Source organism: Lagenorhynchus albirostris, chromosome 11 (assembly GCF_949774975.1).
Source record: "Lagenorhynchus albirostris chromosome 11, mLagAlb1.1, whole genome shotgun sequence".
Taxonomy (NCBI): domain Eukaryota; kingdom Metazoa; phylum Chordata; class Mammalia; order Artiodactyla; family Delphinidae; genus Lagenorhynchus; species Lagenorhynchus albirostris.
The window spans coordinates 68379190-68398296 of record NC_083105.1 but is presented as its reverse complement, the minus strand read 5'-3'; the positions used below and the strand labels follow the sequence as shown (position 1 = coordinate 68398296).

The following is a 19107-nucleotide window of genomic DNA, read 5'->3' as shown; positions in this document are numbered from 1 at the left end:
TATGCATTCTTTATCAGATTTAGAAATACTGTAGATTTTACAAAATATATAAATGTTTCTCTATTCTTTAAAAAACCATTTTTAAACTTTAGCAAGACTCACTTCTATAATAACTGCAACATTTGGCATATATTTTTTGAATTTCAACATTTTCCTAAATATTGATTCAATGTTATTTAGGAACTCAAAGAGTCTTCACTGTCTTGAAAAAATATTTAGGAGTCTGTTTGTTGCCTAGCTTTGCCAAATAGCATTGTAAACAGGTATCAATATTCCCTCTCTGAATTTATGATGTCATCTTACAATCCTGGTTTGTACCTCCTTCTTTGTTACCTACTGCCTTAGACTGGACATTATTTTATCTGTTCTCTCTTAAATGAGTTCTCAGAGACAGCTCCTAAAAGAGAAAACTCTTAGGAACAATTTCTCTCTGGTGTGTCATGTCAGTTATGTCTGACCTGTTGTCAGTAGAGAGTCAAGCTTGTTGGAGAATTGAGCGGAATGTGACCAAGGACTCCTCAGGAGCATGGAGACTCGTCTCACCTTTTCTTTCTCTTTACTCACTGCAATGCAGCACATTTTAATACAAATCATGTGCTCCTTGGATTTACTACAGTAAAAGGAAAGTGAAGGATATATTGATATACCAGAGAAAGAAATGGCAAATTCTTACTTTTGTGCTTGCTATTCAGTTATCAGGTTGGCAAAGTTTTCACTAGTTAATGGATTCTTCCATGTACTTCTCATTTCTACCTCCCAGTTCATCACTAGCCTTTTCACTTGGCAATTCTGATCCTTTTTTTTTTTTTTTCCTGGCCACACTGCACGGCTTGCGGGATCTTAGTTCCCCAACCAGGGATTGAACCCGGGCCCTCGGCAGTGAGAGTGCCGTGTCCTAACCACTGGACTGCCAGGGAGTTCCCTGATCAATCTTATTAAACCAGTTTACTTTGATCCTAGGACTAGGCTGGTCTCTCTCATTAAGAGCAAGCTGAATCTGCCACTCACCTCCCAGGTCCAGTTCCATTTGGCCTCACTATTAGAACTGTGCTGCTTGGAGTCATGTAACTCACTGGCTCAGTGGGTCCATACACCTACCTACTACTCATAATAATACTTTTACCAGTCTTCCCGATGATGCTGGGTGCTGGGTTTCATTCAAGTTTTCTGAACTGTTTTTCCTTTTCACCTTTCACATCCTGAACTCTTCTTTTTTTTCCTTCCTCAGAAATAAAGCACAGCTTATTTCTTTATGCAGTAGCCCTCTGCTGTGGCAGCCCACATCAGCCCACATCAGTCCATTTCTTTTGCCAGGGTTCATTAGGCTCCCTCTCAAAGAAACTCATTTCACAGCCCTTACTCATTGGCTGTTGTTTCTTCCTGAACCATTCTTTCACAGGACAACACACAGGTCCAGTTAAATCACAGTTCACTTTCCCTGGCTCTAGACACGATAACCTCCAATCCACTTTAACTTTGATCCTGTTTGTTTTTAAAGATTGTTTTTCTTCCCTCCCTCCCATCCCGTCTTTCCTCCCTCCTTCCTTCCTCTGCCCCACAGCCATTGTCAGTGCCCTGGTGTTTTCCGTGTCACTATCCTAGCTCGTTAACAGTGAAGTGGAACAGAGGGAGAGACTCCCCAGGGGATCCTCAGGTATATTCTTATTGTTGTGGCTCATCTTAGATGTTTATAATGGCGCTAGAATAAGTGTTGTGGGCTGCACCCCACAGCACTGCAAGCCCTGTACTTGCCCAGCCTCAAGACTAAAGAGCCTAGAGTCAGCGACAGAACCATCTATGGTTTAACGGATGGTGGGGAGGGGGGCTTACGTGTCTCAGGCGAGGTCCTGGAGCAACACCGCACCACAGATGGCAGGCAGGACATGGCAGCCGTCTTCGCTACTGGGGAGGGGGCGAAGTTATAGGGGGAACTGACGTCAAGTTGGCTCTTCTGTTACCAGGGAAACCAGCAGGGGAGCGGGCCCCTCACTTCCCCTTTGATAAGCTATCATAGAGGAATTGTTCTGATCTAAAGATTAGAACAATCACTAGCTGGGGCAGGGCAAGTATGTAGGCATTTACTGATGAGGCTCTATGATTAAGAGAGAAGGTCAGTCATGTGAGTAGGGTGTAGGTGAGGCAGGGACTGGTGGAGCAGGGATGTACAGAGAGCAAGAGAACAGCCATCTTGGGTGGCCTGATCATACAGTGTTCAAAAGGATGTAGATCTTTCTGTTCTACAGTTCAAGTCTGGATAGAAATACATTTGAGAGAACGGGTAATGAGCCTGAGAAAAATACAGCTCAAAGTGAGGTAAATTGCACTTCTAAGAATTTAAAGTCTGAATGTGCAGATGGGAGGCTGTATTTCCCAGTGGGAGAAGCTCTGGGTTCTACTCTCACATCCATGACCGCCTAGCTGTGTGATGTTGTATGTGAGGTGTTAAAGCGGGTAAAGAAGGGGTGAGAGCAGCATAGTCATCTTTGAGCAACAATAGATCCCCGAGTTGTTTTGGTACTTTCTTATCTTGCTGGGTTTTTTCTTTCCATTCTCCTCACTGCTGTCCTTCTAACATTACAGTAATTTTGTGATTCTTCCCTGGTTTCTCTGGGTGGTGTCTCACCCCAGCCTGCCGGTGCTGGGCCCTCTGCTCTAGACTGTACCTTTCATTCCTCCTACCACAGCAAACTTGTCCAGGCTCTCAGTTGTTAAGAATACCTGCCAGGTAACCAGAAGCCAGTCTGGTAAACTAATTCACAGCAAGGTGCTCATTCACGGATTCATCAAACATTTACGGAGCATCCCAGCTCCTGTGCTCAGTGTGAATGACTGACCAAGGCCATCCCTCTGCATTATCAACATACACTGTGGCAGCCTTGAGCTTTGGGGTCAGACAGTCCTGGGTTTGAATCTCACCCTGTCACTTGCTAGAAAATCTTCCATCCTGAAAAAGTTACCTAATCTCACTTTCTTCATCTGTATAATGGATACAAGACAGTAATAACTCCTTGCAGGAGTTTTTGGGTTTTAAGGACAATGACATACAGTGGCTAGATCAGAGTAGATGTTAAAGATATAGTGATTGGGCTTCCCTGGTGGCGCGGTGGTTGAGAGTCCGCCTGCCGATGCAGGGGACACGGGTTCGTGCCCCGGTCCGCGAAGATCCCACATGCCGCGGAGCGGCTGGGCCCGTGGGCCATGGCTGCTGAGCCTGCGCGTCCGGCGCCTGTGCTCCGCAACGGGAGAGGCCACAACAGTGAGAAGCCCGCGTACCGCAAAAAAAAAAAAAAAAAAAAAAAGATATAGTGACTATTATGGTATTATTAGTTATCCTTTCCGTATATCATTTATGGGGACCTTTCACATTTTAAATGTGGAGGTAAATTGACAGTACCTTAGCAATAATAAGAATTACAAGGCATATGACAGGTTGTGAGAGACATTTAGTGAGTCAGAAGTCTTTCCCCACCTCTCACCCACACCAGTTGTCTCAGTTCTGACACTAGAATACGCAAGTATCAGCTGTCTGAGGAACTGAAGCAGAGCAAATTGCTGAAGACACAGGAGAGGTGTTAAAAGGATACACAGAGGTATGTTTTCAAATGAGGCAGCCTGGCTCTAAAATGCCAGGAAACAGCAACAGCAGATCATGAAGTGAAAAGTAGGTCACTTGTTTGGAGTTAAGGTGTCAAGTAGCATGCAAGGTGAAGAGCCCAAAGCCATAAACAGTAACACGCTGTGGAGATTGCTGCAACAGCCGTAAACCAAATGGCTGCCTTCCTGCATATGCCTGATGGATAGAACTGCTGGTCACTGCAGCCGTCTTTTTGCCACACTTTCACACATGCAAAACAACAGCCAGCCATCAGCAGTATCATTTTGAACGTAGAGGACAATGATAAATCAAGAGACCAGATAGCTGGTTATGCACATGGCCAGGAGGGCAACTCAAGAGAAAGTGGGAATAAAGCTCTCCATTTATTTAGTTTGCCACCTAAATGTGTGTTGTACTTTTCAACTGTTTATGGCTTCAGATTTTAGGGTGTCAAATTTCAGCGTGCCTAAATGAAACACCTGCTTGTTTGCATATTCTTGTACGTTGAGTAGGCCTCTTACTATTGTAGGATGTTTCTGTGTTGTGAAAATTTTTTTAAAAATACTGGTTTTGTGTGCAGGTTATAAAGAATTTTAAACTCAAAGCCTGGGGCTACCACTTCAAATGGCATTTGAGCAGTCATCTGGGACTGTCATCTTGGGGGAAAGGGAGGAGGGAGACAAAATGCTGTTTGGATGGTGAGGGACACTAGTGGGCCGTATGTTCTGCTCCATTACACGCATTGTCATCCCACAGTTCTCTCTTCTTACATTTGCCTCCTGCGCACTACCCACGACAGTCTAAAACTCTGGAGAGATGATTGAGATAAAAGAGTATCTGAGGGAACAGGGATTTTGGTGAACCCCGAATTTAGGAACTCGATGCAAAGAAAGAAAAGACTTAGCTATCATACACCAGTGAGTCATTTTGGCCATTTGATTCAAGCAGAATCCTCCACATTTCTTAGCCTCCTGATATTAACTGCATTATAATTATTACTTTTTAAAAATGACTTATCTATCATGAACTAAAGAGTTCTTTACAGTGATATATTAATATTGTTGAAGTTACTGAAAATAAACTGCTTGAGACCCAAACTATGATGTGATGCTAACATTATTTTCTCTGACATCTGATACATATTAATTTTATTGCAAAAGGGTGTAACTAAAATTTCACACAACCCGAAGTCCATGAAGAGTTTAAAATAAATTGAAGTTACTTGGACACTAGGAGCTGTGTAAGAATACAGAAATATCCTAGCTTCCCTAACCCTTTCAGTTGTCAAGGAGCACACTGGATTCTGGAGCATTCGAGCAATAAAGGGCCTTCGAAAGGTCAGCAAGTAAATGAATACAAATATTGGTTCAAATATGCTCTTTAAAATAAGAATAAACGACAGAATTGAATAAAACTTCATATAATTTAAATTGCTAGGAAAAGCAATTTGTGTAGAAAGTGTGACTGTTAATCTACTCTCAGAAAGTAATTTTTATGGATCTCAGTCAAAGGCATTGGCCTTACCTGAAAGGATAACAGGCTGATAAGGGAAATATATTCCTGTTAGTAAGAGTTATGTTTAAAACTTAATTGTTGAATAAAAACTCCTCTTGGGGGCAGAATTGAGGGTGATTTAGGAGATATTCCCTTTGTTGTATGATTGGGAAGAATACGTACATTTGTTTATTTTTTATTGTTTTTGGAGTCCTGACTTGACAAGAGCAAAATTTGAATTTATGGCCTTAAATGACTGGAATGGGTTTAGGATTTTCATAAATCTAGACAGCAACTAAGGAATGCTTCCACTCTTCCTAAAGGCAGTGGAAACTATTTAAATATGTTAGAGTCAACTGACAAGGACCTACACCATTCTTTGGAGTTTTTTAAAAAAAGAACTTTTATTTTTCAGACTATAAATTATGTTAGTATATGAACATCATTGTCCTGGAGTATTTTGGATGGAACAGTCATTAAATGGGTTGATTCCACTTAGCATCGATGCAGAATATATAAAAGCATGTTTTTTTCTAAGCTCAGGCTTACACTGAATTATTTCTTTATTTCCCACTAGCATAAAATTTACTTATATCAGCTATATTAATGCAAACATAAGAGCTTTATTCTTCAGAGAGGTTAGTTTCATGATCTAAATTTAGAGCTGCTTCTCAGTTTACGTCATGAGTGATTATGCTATTTTTTAAAAAAATAGTAGAAGCAAAGAAATGTTATGGCCACTTTTGATTTATCTTCTTGAAAATGTGTTCTTAGTGGTAGAACAGTTATATGCTTGCACTTACTTAGCAGCTCAAAAAACTGGGGGAATAAGGTCTCGCTTTTCAAAGATGCCTCTCTCATGAGTTTGTAGAATCTTAAGCACACCTTCAGAGTGTTATTTTTAAAAAGGACTTTGGTTCTTTTCCTATATGCACTTTAAAACTTGCAAGTAAGTTTATACAAATAGATTCTCACATCTACCCATTTATGTATGATTAGTTCTAGGTGTCTGAGTGAATCAAGTTTCTTGTGGAGAATAGAAAGTACATAAAAGTAACTGCTGACATTTTTTTAACATTCCATTTACTGGAAAATAAAATGAACTTTTCAACAAATGTTTTTCTAATTTATAAGGAATCTGCACTCCCCCATCCCCATCTTAGCCTTCTCTTACTTTTTAATTTTGTATCAGTTCTCTTAATCTTAACATTTTAATATCACCCTTATGGGCTCAGGTCAGATTTTGATATATTTTTTGACGGAGTGAGAAAAAGCGATTAGAGGGATGTATATGTCCATAATATGTTAAAGAACTACATATCTTCATAATACCTCTCCACTCTTGATTTCTTTTCATCACTTTCCTTTTCCTTCCTTGTTCTTTCAACTTGAAATACCTCTCAGTATCACATCACTCTAGTGAAACTGATGGGGTTTCCATAATTCTCCACGATGGACTGCATAAATTGAGAACACGGGGTTAACATGAAGCCAAAGATTCTGAATTGCAGAGGGAGAGGCAGCACTAGTTCACAGCTACTGATTAAGTCACTAAATAAATGGGGGGGAGGAGGCCTTGTTGAACCAGTTGTTTGTTGACCTAATCATGCACTTCCTATGACGTGGTGTAGACACAGTCTATGCCAAGCTTTTACTTGTTTTCTTGCTTCTTAACTATGGTCAAGGAAGAAAAGAATAGGGGCCTCTACCTGTCTCGGAGTCTTTCTATTTATTGCAGGTTCTTCTGATTTTCAATTCTAAAGCTTGATTGGTGGCAGACTCCACTGTAAGCTGAACTTCCCTATCTTGTTTCTCGGGATAGTATTGCATTTCCCCTTATGATATTTCAGAAGGGATGTTTGACCCAACAGCATTGATTTTCTCTATCATCCTAGTTGTGATGGGGTGGTTAAATTGCAATATGCCTCGTTACAGCACATAACTCTGTAGGCTGATGCTGAATTCTAGAAAGAGTTGTATTGCCATTCTAATCATTTTGTGGTCCTTTTCTGTATGGAAAAGATCTAAGCTTATATTTCCCAGATAAAGGCAGTTGCATAAATATGGTAAGATAAAATTAGAAAAAGAAAAAAAAAAGCCTATGTTTTTCAGATATTCCAACTCTCTAGTCCTTACCAGTATGTAATTAAAGGAATCAATGCAGAGCCAATGCATTGCTGTAGAAAAATAAGCAACAAGCATTCGTTATTCTGCAGATGTGCAGAATCTGCATCTTGCCCATGTTATTGTCCTCATAATCAAAAGACATCGGGAGGAAGAGCACTGTTCTCTCATAGGTATAAGACAATTAGTCTCAAACATACAGAGACAAATAAGTGATTTAAATCTTTACCAAACCTGTCAATTTATCTATGAGCAGTTTTAAGACACAAAATGAATAAAATTTGCGTTTATTACCACTCGGTATAAATTATTTATAACTAGAATCTTAGGGATTAAATAGGCTTAATTATCTGTGTCCAGTACCGTTATTGTTCACATGAAGAAATCTTGTGTGTGTGTATTCGTAAAATTACACGTAAGTACATGGAGTATAAACCTTGGGTGCATTAGGCCCTGAAGGCACAGAGATTAATGAATTATCCAAGGTGATACAGATGGGTAGTGGCAGGGCTTCCCTGGTGGCGCAGTGGTTGAGAGTCCGCCTGCCGATGTAGGGGACACGGGTTCGTGCCCCGGTCCGCGAAGATCCCACATGCCGCGGAGCGGCTGGGCCCGTGAGCCATGGCCGCTGAGCCTGCGCGTCCGGAGCCTGTGCTCCGCAACGGGAGAGGCCACAACAATGAGAGGCCCGCGTACCGCAAAAACAAAAACAAAAACAAAAACAGATTGGCAGTGGCAGAGCTGACTAAAACCCACCTTTCCTGACTCCCCTTTTAATTCTCCTTTTGTTGTATTTCAAGTGTGATTTTTGCAAGAGTACTGAATTATTAAATCATTGTGTTTCTTTAGTGGGGAAGGGCAGGGATTTGGACCTCCTCAAGGAAGATACATTTTTATAGTAATTTATTTTATTTTGTGTATTTCTTGAGTGTCAGCCATGAGAGTATAGAAGAAGACCACTCAGGGTGAACAAGCTATAGGTGTGCCCATGTGGGTGTGGGCCTACCATGATTCTGTTTGTGTCTTTCATGGGGACGACTACAAAGAAGTAAAAGATGATGGGTCTCAATGTCTTTCCATAAACTTTAGGAGCTCTGGGCATTTGTGGATATGGAACTGATATTCAAGATTTCAAGACTTCTCTATGGGCACCCAAGGTTCAACCTACGGGCTTATGTGTATCTTTACTAAGGCGCAAATGTGAGTTGACTTCTGTGAGAGACCAGTTTCAGAAAGATAGTCACTTAGCTATTGTGTGAACCCTGATAACCACACCCACATTAAAACAAGATGTTTATTTTCTTGCTGTTAAATCCCGCAGAGGAACTCATATGAAGTATTAGAAACTTTGGTTTTGCAGATTCAAGTAAATTCATGATTACTGCTTGTTCAGTAATGATAATATTGTAACATAGGTCAGTTACATGACAAAACTAACTTTAATAATTTTAAAAATGGCTATAACTTAGTATTTATAACATCATTAAAGGTCTAAAGAGCTCTTTAACGTTTTTATTATGTTTTACAAATATTTTACAAAAAAGTTATATGATATAATGGTACTTTGGAAATGAGGGAATCTTTTTTATAAGTTCCCTGGATTTCTCTCTCTTAAATGCAGTAAATCTATTTGGGGACAAGGCATTCATACACAGAGCAACCTATGCATTCACAGAGAAGAACGCAAATTAACATAAAATAATATACAAGTAAAATGCCATTAAAACATGCTCTATTTGTAATGATAAAATTCTTTTCCTAGTAATCTTATACTATCGCCTGTTACTACTTCTGTGGCTCCTTCTATGTCTCTAGGCAAATCTAGTGGTTCATAGGATAGTAGTTCCTCAGTTTCTATGTTGTGATAGAATGATATGTATCTGGTCTTTTTCTCTATAAGATAAGCAGGATAATGCTATCTTAGTTGTTCCTACAGTACAGTACACAGTAAATAGTTGCTAAAAGAATGAATTAAATATTGTTTGAAGTGGTGATCCATTGAAATTTGAAAATCTTTTTCTCTACAGAGAAATCTACTGTACAAATTGAAACATATAACATACATAAGAGGTACTGAGTAAAAGTCATGGACCCAAAGGGGTTCATGAGTTTCTCCATTAAAATTTTGGTGAAACATTCATATAGGAATTTTTTGGTAAAAATGCGAGGCCTTTCACTAAAGCTGTTACCCATGGAAATGAAACTTAAAAAGAAGGAGTAGAAAATGTACAAGGATATACCAGATGTTTTACTATTTTGTTTAATCCTTCCTGTGTTCCATAACTTACATATTATTAGCCAGATATTTTAGACAAGGATATCTGTTTTAGATAGAGTATGTAGCAAAATACTATTTGAACCCAGGCCTGTCTATCCAACTCCAAAAAATCTACTATGTTTTCCTTATACTACACATTTACTCAAGGTAAGAGATGAGATGGTCAAGAATATTCTTTTGAATAAGGCTGAAAACTATCTCAGACAAAATTGTATGAGTGGGTTTTATTTTTAATTTTTGTGTGCTAGCAATAAATTAACTGAAACACTTTCCGCATCAGTTCAAATGCTGATTTTCAAGTTTTCCCGTTATTGTAGAGAGAAAACACTTTGTGCCAGCTTAGCAGTTTTAAGTGACAAATTGCTTACATTAATATATATATTCTCCCAGCACTAAAACACTAAAAATTACATGCAAAGGTCTAGCATTGCTATTTTCAAAAATAACGACCAATCCATTAGCTAATATCTGTGGATATAAGGGAAACAAGAGGCTCTAGAAAGTTCATTATTACAGGGAGGAACATGCTTCTCAAATTCCTCTCACCAAACCGAGCCCTCCACAGACCTAAGGAAGCTCTCTGGTTAAACAAACCAGCGCTGCTCCCTCCCAAAGAAGAGTGATTTCACTGCAGTAAGAGTCTTGCCAGGGTTCATTCCAGGGAACCCAGGTGTCCAGCTGATTTGTGGTAGCAGGGAGCCTAGCCCTGCTGGTAGAATGCAATAGTATCCATATCGGTGTCGGACTTCACCTTGGCCTGAGGTGAGTGCTGCTTCCAGGGCAACTGCCCCAGTTCTCGCCATGTGACCTGAGATGCTGGCAACTACGTCTCCAAGAAGTGCGCTTTGAATCAGAGGATAAAACCAGCAGGTGGGGTAGGGCCCGTTTCACATGATTTCCCCATCTATGTGCCGTGCTCAGGGGGACTTTGAAATCTGTGACAAGAGGCTAGGGAGATTGGGATGCAGGGGGTGGGGGAAGCTGAGAGGATAAAGCCCCTTGATAGAGTGCATTACAGGCCTCAAATATCTTCAGCCGTCAGGGGTCCAGGTATGTAACTCAAATGACTGCAGAAGGCCATTTTGGGGCAGCTGTTTTGCCAATCAAGAATGTAAGTCCAGCAAAGCCAGTTCTTCAGGTTTTCATGAGAAGCTAGAAATTCATTTTTTTTTAATGTGAAATCTGTTGGTTTTTAAATATTTGCAACTAAGTTAGAGTTTTTTGTTTGTTTGTTTTGCTTTGCTTTTTTGGCCTCGCCGCGCGGCACGTGAGATTTTAGTTCCCCAACCAGGGATGAACCCGCACTCCCTGTAGTGGAAGCTCGGAGTCCTAACCACTGGACCTCCAGGGAAGTCCCCAAGTTAGAGCTTTGAAGTAGTGTGAGGTCAAAGAAAATAATTCCACAGGCCAAATTGCCACCACTTTGTAAGCTTTGGTATAAGGCATCTATCTGGGACTCTGGAGGGAAAGGACCTGCCTCATTCCCTCTAAGAGAGATGGATTTCATTGGTCTGGGATGCGTCCCAAGCATCAGATTACCCTAATGTAAAGTTGATGTTGAGCCCTACTCACTTAATAGGTGGCATGAAGTGATGGAATTCCAAGTGCTGCAGGGCCGTATCAACAAGGCTTCCCTGGCTGCCTTTTCTCCTACATTCTCTTATGCAACTTCATCAACAGAGCCATAACTTCAATAATTCCCTCTACCTGTGTTTCTCCAACTTAAATGTGCACAAGAATAACTCAGAAGCTTATTAAAATAGAAATTACTAAACACACTGCAGGAGATTCTGATTCAGTAGATGGGTTCTAGAATTTGCTCTTAACATCCACCTTAGTTTACTGTAACACAGATGGTCTGGAGACCACACTTTAGAAACACTGACTCATGATGGATACTGATGGCTGGCACATCTGTTATTTCAGCCCTAGTTTCTTGCCTAAGTTATAGACCTGTATACACAACTGCCTGCTGGAAATCTCCACCATCTTTACCTGGATATCTCAGACTTACTGTCTGAGTCCAAGTGTATTATTTTCTTCCAAAGCCTGCATACAGACATATTTTTTATTTCATTGAAATGCATCATCATCAACTTAGTTTCCCAAGCCAGAAATCTGCATTTGCACCTTTGATGGGTGGGGACTAGCATTCAGGGTGTAAGGGGTATACGGTGGGCACCAGCATGCCCACCAAGCAGCTGCTTTCCTATCCAAGCTTTGCCGCGTCTGCTCAGTTATCCTACCTTGGCTTTCTAAGTGTAATCCAGTTCTTCTGGGACAAGACAACAATAATAACAGCTTTATTTATTGAGGTTTACTCTGTACCAGGCACTCTTCTAAGTGTTTCACATGTATTGATTCAATCTTTTCTTGAAGCCACTGAATTCTCTGTCTAGTTTTTGCCAGTTCCATACCCCCTGAAGCTAAATCTGCTCCCCGTCTTTCCATCTGCTGGCTGCGACCTCTGCTTCAAAATAGATAATGTCATCTTTTCCCCACAATCATACCACCCACCTAACTACAGACCCTGGGATCTAGGATCCCTGCTATTATTTTCTACTCATGATTCCAGGGATATGGATGGCTTCCTGAATGAAATCATATTTAACTATGGTATGATAAATCAGGTTGCCACCTACTCTAAAACAATGGAGTGCTAGAGTCAGAAGGGCATTCAGAGATTGTCTAGTCCAATTTCTTTACGTTACACCCTTGGAAACCGAGGCTTCGAACCACAAAGTGATTTTCTGAGAGTAAGAGAGAAGTAAGAGAGCTGGGGATCAAACCTCAGTTTTCTGTTTTCATGTCTAATGCTGGGATGCAAACCCTATTCTAGGGGAGCTACCTGATACTGGGGATTTTTGTTGTGTATTTTCTGTATCTGCCTGCATATAGAATAGTGCCTGGGATAGTGCAGTGATTGTGAATATATACACCACAGATGCATCGATCTATGCTTGACTGTCAATACAATAACCAGAAAACCCCTCTGACATGAAGAACTGTGATTACATTGCAGGAATTTTATTATGTTTAATGTAGTATGTGGACTATTTAGCACCTCTAGTAAAAATGCAATGAAGGAAATAGATATAAGATTGTGGCAGCAAGAAGCTAGCTTAATTATTCTGCACAAGTGTCCCTCAAGAGAAACCTGCCCTGGCCACCCTTTCTAAAATTTCCATATCTTTCTCCATGCTCTGATTCTACCTACTTTTATTTATTTATTTATCCTTTTTTTTTATTGAAGTATAGTGGACTTACAATATTATATTAGTTTCAGGTGTACAGCGTAGTGATTCAGTGTTTTTCTGATTATACTCCATTAAAAGTTATTATAAGATAATTCCCTGTGCTATACAATATATTCCTGTTGCTTATCTATTTTATACATAGTAGTTTGTATCTCTTAATCCCATACCCCTAATTTGCCCCTCCCACCTCTACCTACTTTTCTTAATAGCATGTCTCACTACCAGAAATTATATCATTATGCATTTTGTGTTTACTATCTATGCAATCACTAAAATAAACTATATGAGAGCATGGGCTTTGTTTATTTTCAACACCGCATCGCTGGAAGTGTCTGACACAGTAGAGCTTCCTGAAAACGATGGTTTTAAGTTTTGGAATGGAAGCTTAAATAACATGCAACACTTCGGCATTCAGAGGGCTAATATACCTCTGCAAATAGAAGCAAAATAAAGACCCAGGGCTGTACAGTGCTGGAGTCGTAATGTGAGAGATTTGGATAACATTACTCAGAGGAATATTTACAAAAAAACACTTTATCATTAAGTAAATGACTTCTCCCATGTGTTTTTTACCCTGTATTGAAGGAGTAACCCAGTACTGTAAGTAAAATCATGACATTTGGACGGGGGATACTTGCTTATTGGTGAATGCAAATGTAATAAGTTGAATAGTGTCCCCCCAAGATTCATGTTCCCTTGGTAACTCAGAACATGATTGTATTTGAAAATAAGTTCTTTATAGATGTAATTAGTTAAGTAAGGATCTTGAGATGAAATCGTGCTGGATTTGCGGTGGGTCCTAAATCCAATGACTGTATCTTTATAAGAAAAAGGAGAGGGAGATCTGGACACAGAGACAGAAGAGAAGGTGACGTGAAGACTGGGGTGATGCACATATCAAGCTGAGGGACACCGGGAGCCTCCAGAAGCTGGAAGGGGCAGGAGAGGGCTCTCTCCTATACTCTTTGGGGGGAGAAGGCCCCGATGTCACCTTGACTTCAGACTTCCGACCCCCAGAACTGTGAGCAAATCAGTGTCTGTTTTAAGCCACCATTTGTGGTGATCTGTCATAGCAGCCTAGGAAACGAACACCGTGAAGACAGGAGATATTTGCTTACTTGTGGACAGGAGGATGTGGATTGTGCCATAGATAAATTAGTCTACAATATTTTGAAGTTAAGTATTATAATACCTAACTCACTATAAGAAGATAATGCTCTCTGTGAGACTCACCCTTTTTTTTAAATTAATTAATTTTTATTGAAGTATAGTTGATTTACAGTATTATATTAGTTTCACGTGCACTACATAGTGATTCAGTATTTTTGCAGATTATACTCCATTAAAGGTTATTACAAGATAATGATTATAATTCCCTGTGCTATAAAGAATATCCTTGTTGCTTATCTATTTTATGTATAGTAGTTTGTGTGTTAATCCCATACCCTTAATTTGTCCTTTCTCCTTCCCTCTCCCCTTTGGTAGCCACAAGTTTGTTTTCTATGTCTGTGAGTCTGTTTCTGTTTTGCATATATATTCATTTGTATTTTTTTTTGATTCCACATATAAGTGATATCATACAGTATTTGTCTTTCTCTGTCTGACTTATTTCACTAAGTATAATATCTTCTAGGTCCATCCATATTGCTGCAAATTGCAGAATTTCATTCTTTTTTTATGGCTAATATTCCACTGTGTATGTATACTACATCTTCTTAGTCCAATCATCTGTTGATGAACACTAAGTTTGTATCCAAGTCTTGACTATTATAAATAATGCTGCTATGAACATTGGGGTGCGTGTATCTTTTTGAGTTAATGTTTTCATTTTCTTCAGATGTATACCCAGGAGTGGAATTACTGGATCATGTGGTAGTAGTTCTAATTTCATTTTTTTGAGGAACCTCCATACTGTTTTCCATAGCGGCTGCACCAACGGTGTACAAGGGTTATTTTTTCTTTGCATCCTCTCCAACAGGTGTTATTTGTAGACTTTTTGGTAATAGCCATTCTTACAGGTGTGAGGTGATGTCTCTTTGTGGTTTTGATTTGCATTTCTCTAACAATTAGCGATGTTGAACATCTTTTCATGTGCCTGTTAGCAATCTCTATGTCTTCTTTAGAAAATGTCTATTCAGGTCTTCTGCTCATTGTTTGCTCGGGTGGTTTATTTTTTTGATATTGAATTGTGTGAGCTGTCTATATATTTTAGATATTAACCCCTTGTCAGTCACATCATTTGCAAATATTTTCTCCCATTCTGTAGGTTGTCTTTTCATTTTGTTAATGGTTTCCTTTGCTGTGTGAAAGCTTTTAAGTTTAATTAGGTCCCATCTGTTGATTTTTGCTTTTGTTTCCCTTGCCTTAGGAGACTGATTCAAAAAATGTTGCTACAATCTATGACAAATAATGTTCTGTCTATGTTTTCTCCTAGGAGTTTCATGGTTTTCATTCTTACATTTAGGTCTTTAAACCATTTTGAGTTTATTTTTGTATATGGTGTGAGGGAATGTTCTAATCTCATTATGTGTCTCTCCAGTTTTTCCAGCACCACTTGAAGAGACTGTCTTTTTTCCATTGTATATTCTCACCTACTTTGTCATAGATAAATTGACAGAGGTGTGTGGGTTTATTTCTGGGCTCTCTATTCTGTTTCCTTGATCTACGTATCTGCTTTTGTGCCAATACTACACTGTTTTGCTACTGTAACTTTGTAGTATATTCTGATGTCTGGGAGGGTTACGCCTCCAGCTTTGCTCTTTTTTCTCAAGATTGCTTTGGCAATTTGAGGTCTTTTGTGGTTCCATATGAATTTTAGGATTATTTGTTCTAGTTCTGTGACAAACATCATGGGTATTTTGATAGGGATTGCGTTAAATCTGTGGATTGCTTTGGGCAATATGGCCGTTTCAGCGATATTAATTCTTCCAATCCAAGAGCATAGGATATCTTTAGATTTCTTTGTATCATCTTCATTATCTTTCATCAATGTTTGTAGTTTTCAGAGTATAGATCTTTCACATCCTTGGTTAAGTTTATTATGATTTTTTTTTTACTTTCTCTTTCTGATATTTCATTATTGGTGTATAGATTTTCAACAGGTTACTGTATATTAATCTCATATCTTGCAACCTTACTGAATTCATTTACTCTAATAGTTTTTGGGTGGAGACTTTAGGGTTCTCTATATAAAATATCATGTCATCTTTATTTTATTTATTTATTTATATTAACTAGAAATAGAATTTAGTTAAATATTTAAGAAAACAGAATAGAGGGCTACATAAAAATCCCATATGGTAAAACTTAAAAAAACCACTTATTCCTTTTAACAAAGGTTTAGGCGTATTATTTAGAGTTTCACTTGTCTTCAATAATATTAATAGCATGTAACATAATATTGGATGTTGTATCTGCTATTTCACAGGTAATATTCTATGCCACTTAACACATTTTGACTCATTTATTCCCAACAAATCTATATCCTAGATACCATTATTATCTTCATTTTACAAATGAGGAAACAGAAACACAAAGATGAGTGAATTGACCAGTGTTAAATGACGATCATGTCATCTTAAAACAGTGACACTTTTCCCTGTCACTATTTGCAGAGACATCTTTTTTTTTTTTTTTTGCGGTACGCGAACCTTTCACTGTTGTGGCCTCTCCCGTTGTGGAGCACAGGGTCCGTACGCGCAGGCTCAGCGGCCATGGCTCACGGGCCCAGCCGCTCCGCGGCATGTGGGATCTTCCCGGACCGGGGCACGAACCCGCGTCCCCTGCCTCGGCATGTGGACTCTCAACCACTGCGCCACCAGGGAAGCCCAGAGACATCATTTTAATTACTTTCTAAAACTTGGAAGAGTGGGTCAGCCAGGCTTCTGGGTTGAGCAGTTCTGATGGAGGAGGGGGCCCCAGGCACTGAAGAAAAGGCTGTTGAAGCCCCTTTTTATTTTTTCATAAATTGAAGAAGTGGAGGATGGGGAAGATGGCTCCCCCTAACCCTTAGGGGAGGCAGGGAGAACAGCCCTTCTGGTCTATGCGTAGAGTCAGACTACTGTTTTTTATTTCATGGCTACATAAAAACAGGGCCATTGTCGTCAAATACAAATCATTTTCATTTCTTATTTTTTTTAAAATTCCTGGTGCTAATTATTTCTCTTATTATCCGCCTGCCCTGAGTCCCTTAGTGCTAAAATAGCTGAAACTGAAAAGTCCATTTTCAATAATCTGGCTTTCCTTACTTCTCCAAAGACATAATTCACTATCCCCTACAATCTGCTCCTGTGAATGGACCATAACATTCCTGATCCTTTGAGCTTCTTCTCTTCATCCCCTCCTCCCACTTTCTCTCCTACTGGTCTTCCCTCTCTTTCTCCCCTGCTTCAGCATGTATTGATTGAGAACCTTATGGGGAATGAGCATTGTTTCTGTGCTGCTCCCCTTTGCCTGGAATTTCTTCTTTCTCCCTTTGCTGCTTATCTAAATTCTCCTTATCCTTTAACGTTTGCTTCAAGCACCGTCTTCCATTTGGTTAATACAGCAATTACTAAGGATAGTTTTTTTTCTCCATTTCAAATTTCTATAGCTCTTATGGTCAGTAAAATGCATTTGGCCTTGATCACATGTCACCTTTTATTACTGTTTATGGTGATTATAATCTATCTCTTGTCTGCTCATTTAGATCATGGAGTTTCCTGAGGAAACAGACATGCTGTGTTTGTCTTTGAAACCTCAGCACCTTGCAGTGCTTTGATGGACTAGCTGCTTTGGATATGTTTATAGATTGGGTGGTATATTTGGTACTTTATATGAAATCAAGAGTTTTGAAGGCTCTCAAATCAAGCTTCTCCCCCTTGGGCTAGGTCTATGAAACCTGTCAAAATGGGTCTGTTGGAAACAGTCTGAAGAAGAAAAAGAAAGACCATTTGTTTTAGGAGAAATCAAGCAGGAAGAAAGCGAAGGTCAGCTCAAAACTGCCCAAAGGCAAATTTGCCATTTAAAACCAGCAGTCGCATTCCTGTGGATGAAGTCATCCCCAGTCTCAGTCAAGTGCTGCTTCTTGGGAGTGAGGCACTGGTCAGTTCTTAGGGTCTCTTGTATTTGCAAGAGTGGGTGAGAGGCAGAGGACAGAGCAAGTAGAGGCAGTAAAAAGAACTGAAGGGAGTGGCCAGTGAAACAATTGCCCCTCTCTGTCATCATAACAGAAATGGTTCTTTGAAGGAACTGTTGCATTTATGCAGGTTCTTCAGGACAGGTGTGAGTCAGGGCTGATGCTGGCCACCAAGTATGTGGCAGCTCTACTTTTGCTATGACTGCTAGTCCAGGCTTTGTTTGCACGACCCCTTTGTTTTAAAAACTGTAAAGAAAAATCCCTTTGCCCGGCCATTTATAGGTTGAAATGGAGGCTAGTCGAATCAGTCATTTGGTAAAAGAAACTCTGTGGAAATATAAGCAGGGCAGGGATGAGATAAATAATTATGATAATAAAAAGAATATTTATGGAGAATTTAATATGAATGACGCCAAATGTTAAAAGTAAAACACACATTATTTAATCCCTCTAACAACCTGTGAGGCGAGTACTAAGTAATTTGCTTAATATCACATTGCCACTATCTGTGCAGAACCAGGATTTCAGAGCACAGGCTCTAATATTCCAAGCAGTAGACATGTAATGATCTTTCCCCAAGCAAAATTCAGGACATGTGGACTAACTAAAATATATCAGGGACTTGCCTGGTGGCGCAATGGTTAAGAATCTGCATGCCAATGCAGGGGACACGGGTTCAAGCCCTGGTCCGGGAAGATCCCACATGCCGCGGAGCAACTAAGCCCGTGCGCCACAACTACTGAGCCTGCACTGTAGAGCCCGCGAGTCACAACTACTGGAGCCCGCGAGCCTAGAGCCCGCGCTCCGCAACAAAGAAGCCACCGCAATGAGAAGCCCACGCACAGCAACGCAGCTAGAGAAAGCCTGTGCACAGCAACGAAGACCCAACACAGCCAAAAATAAATAAATTTATAAAATATATCAGTGTATTCTGGGTACAGTGGGGCTAGACATTTACAATTACGTCTGCTGAGGAAAATCCTGGCAATAGAGTCATTGACTTTTAAATACCAGAAGAAAATTATGGATCAGTTTCAAATTTCTATTCTTGCCTCTTTGGAAACAAGGGAATTATGCTGTTTATATTTGGAGTGTGCAATAAGCATCATCTTGATTGACCTGTTGGAAGTTAAAAATGATTTTTCTTGGAGTACATCAAATCACTGATGAAAGGGTTTCCTGATAGACTTGATACAGACTACTGATACTTCCGCCTATAGTTTCCTCTTGCTTTCAAAGGGCC

The 19107-nt window shown here is 39.8% G+C and overlaps 1 non-coding gene across 1 annotated transcript; it reads right to left on the bottom strand.

Moving 5' to 3' along the window:
- Positions 1 to 844: 844 nt before the first annotated feature.
- TRNAE-CUC (transfer RNA glutamic acid (anticodon CUC)) lies at positions 845 to 917 on the bottom strand. Its single transcript has one exon. It is a non-coding gene; the product is annotated as a tRNA-Glu (tRNA).
- Positions 918 to 19107: the final 18190 nt, after the last annotated feature.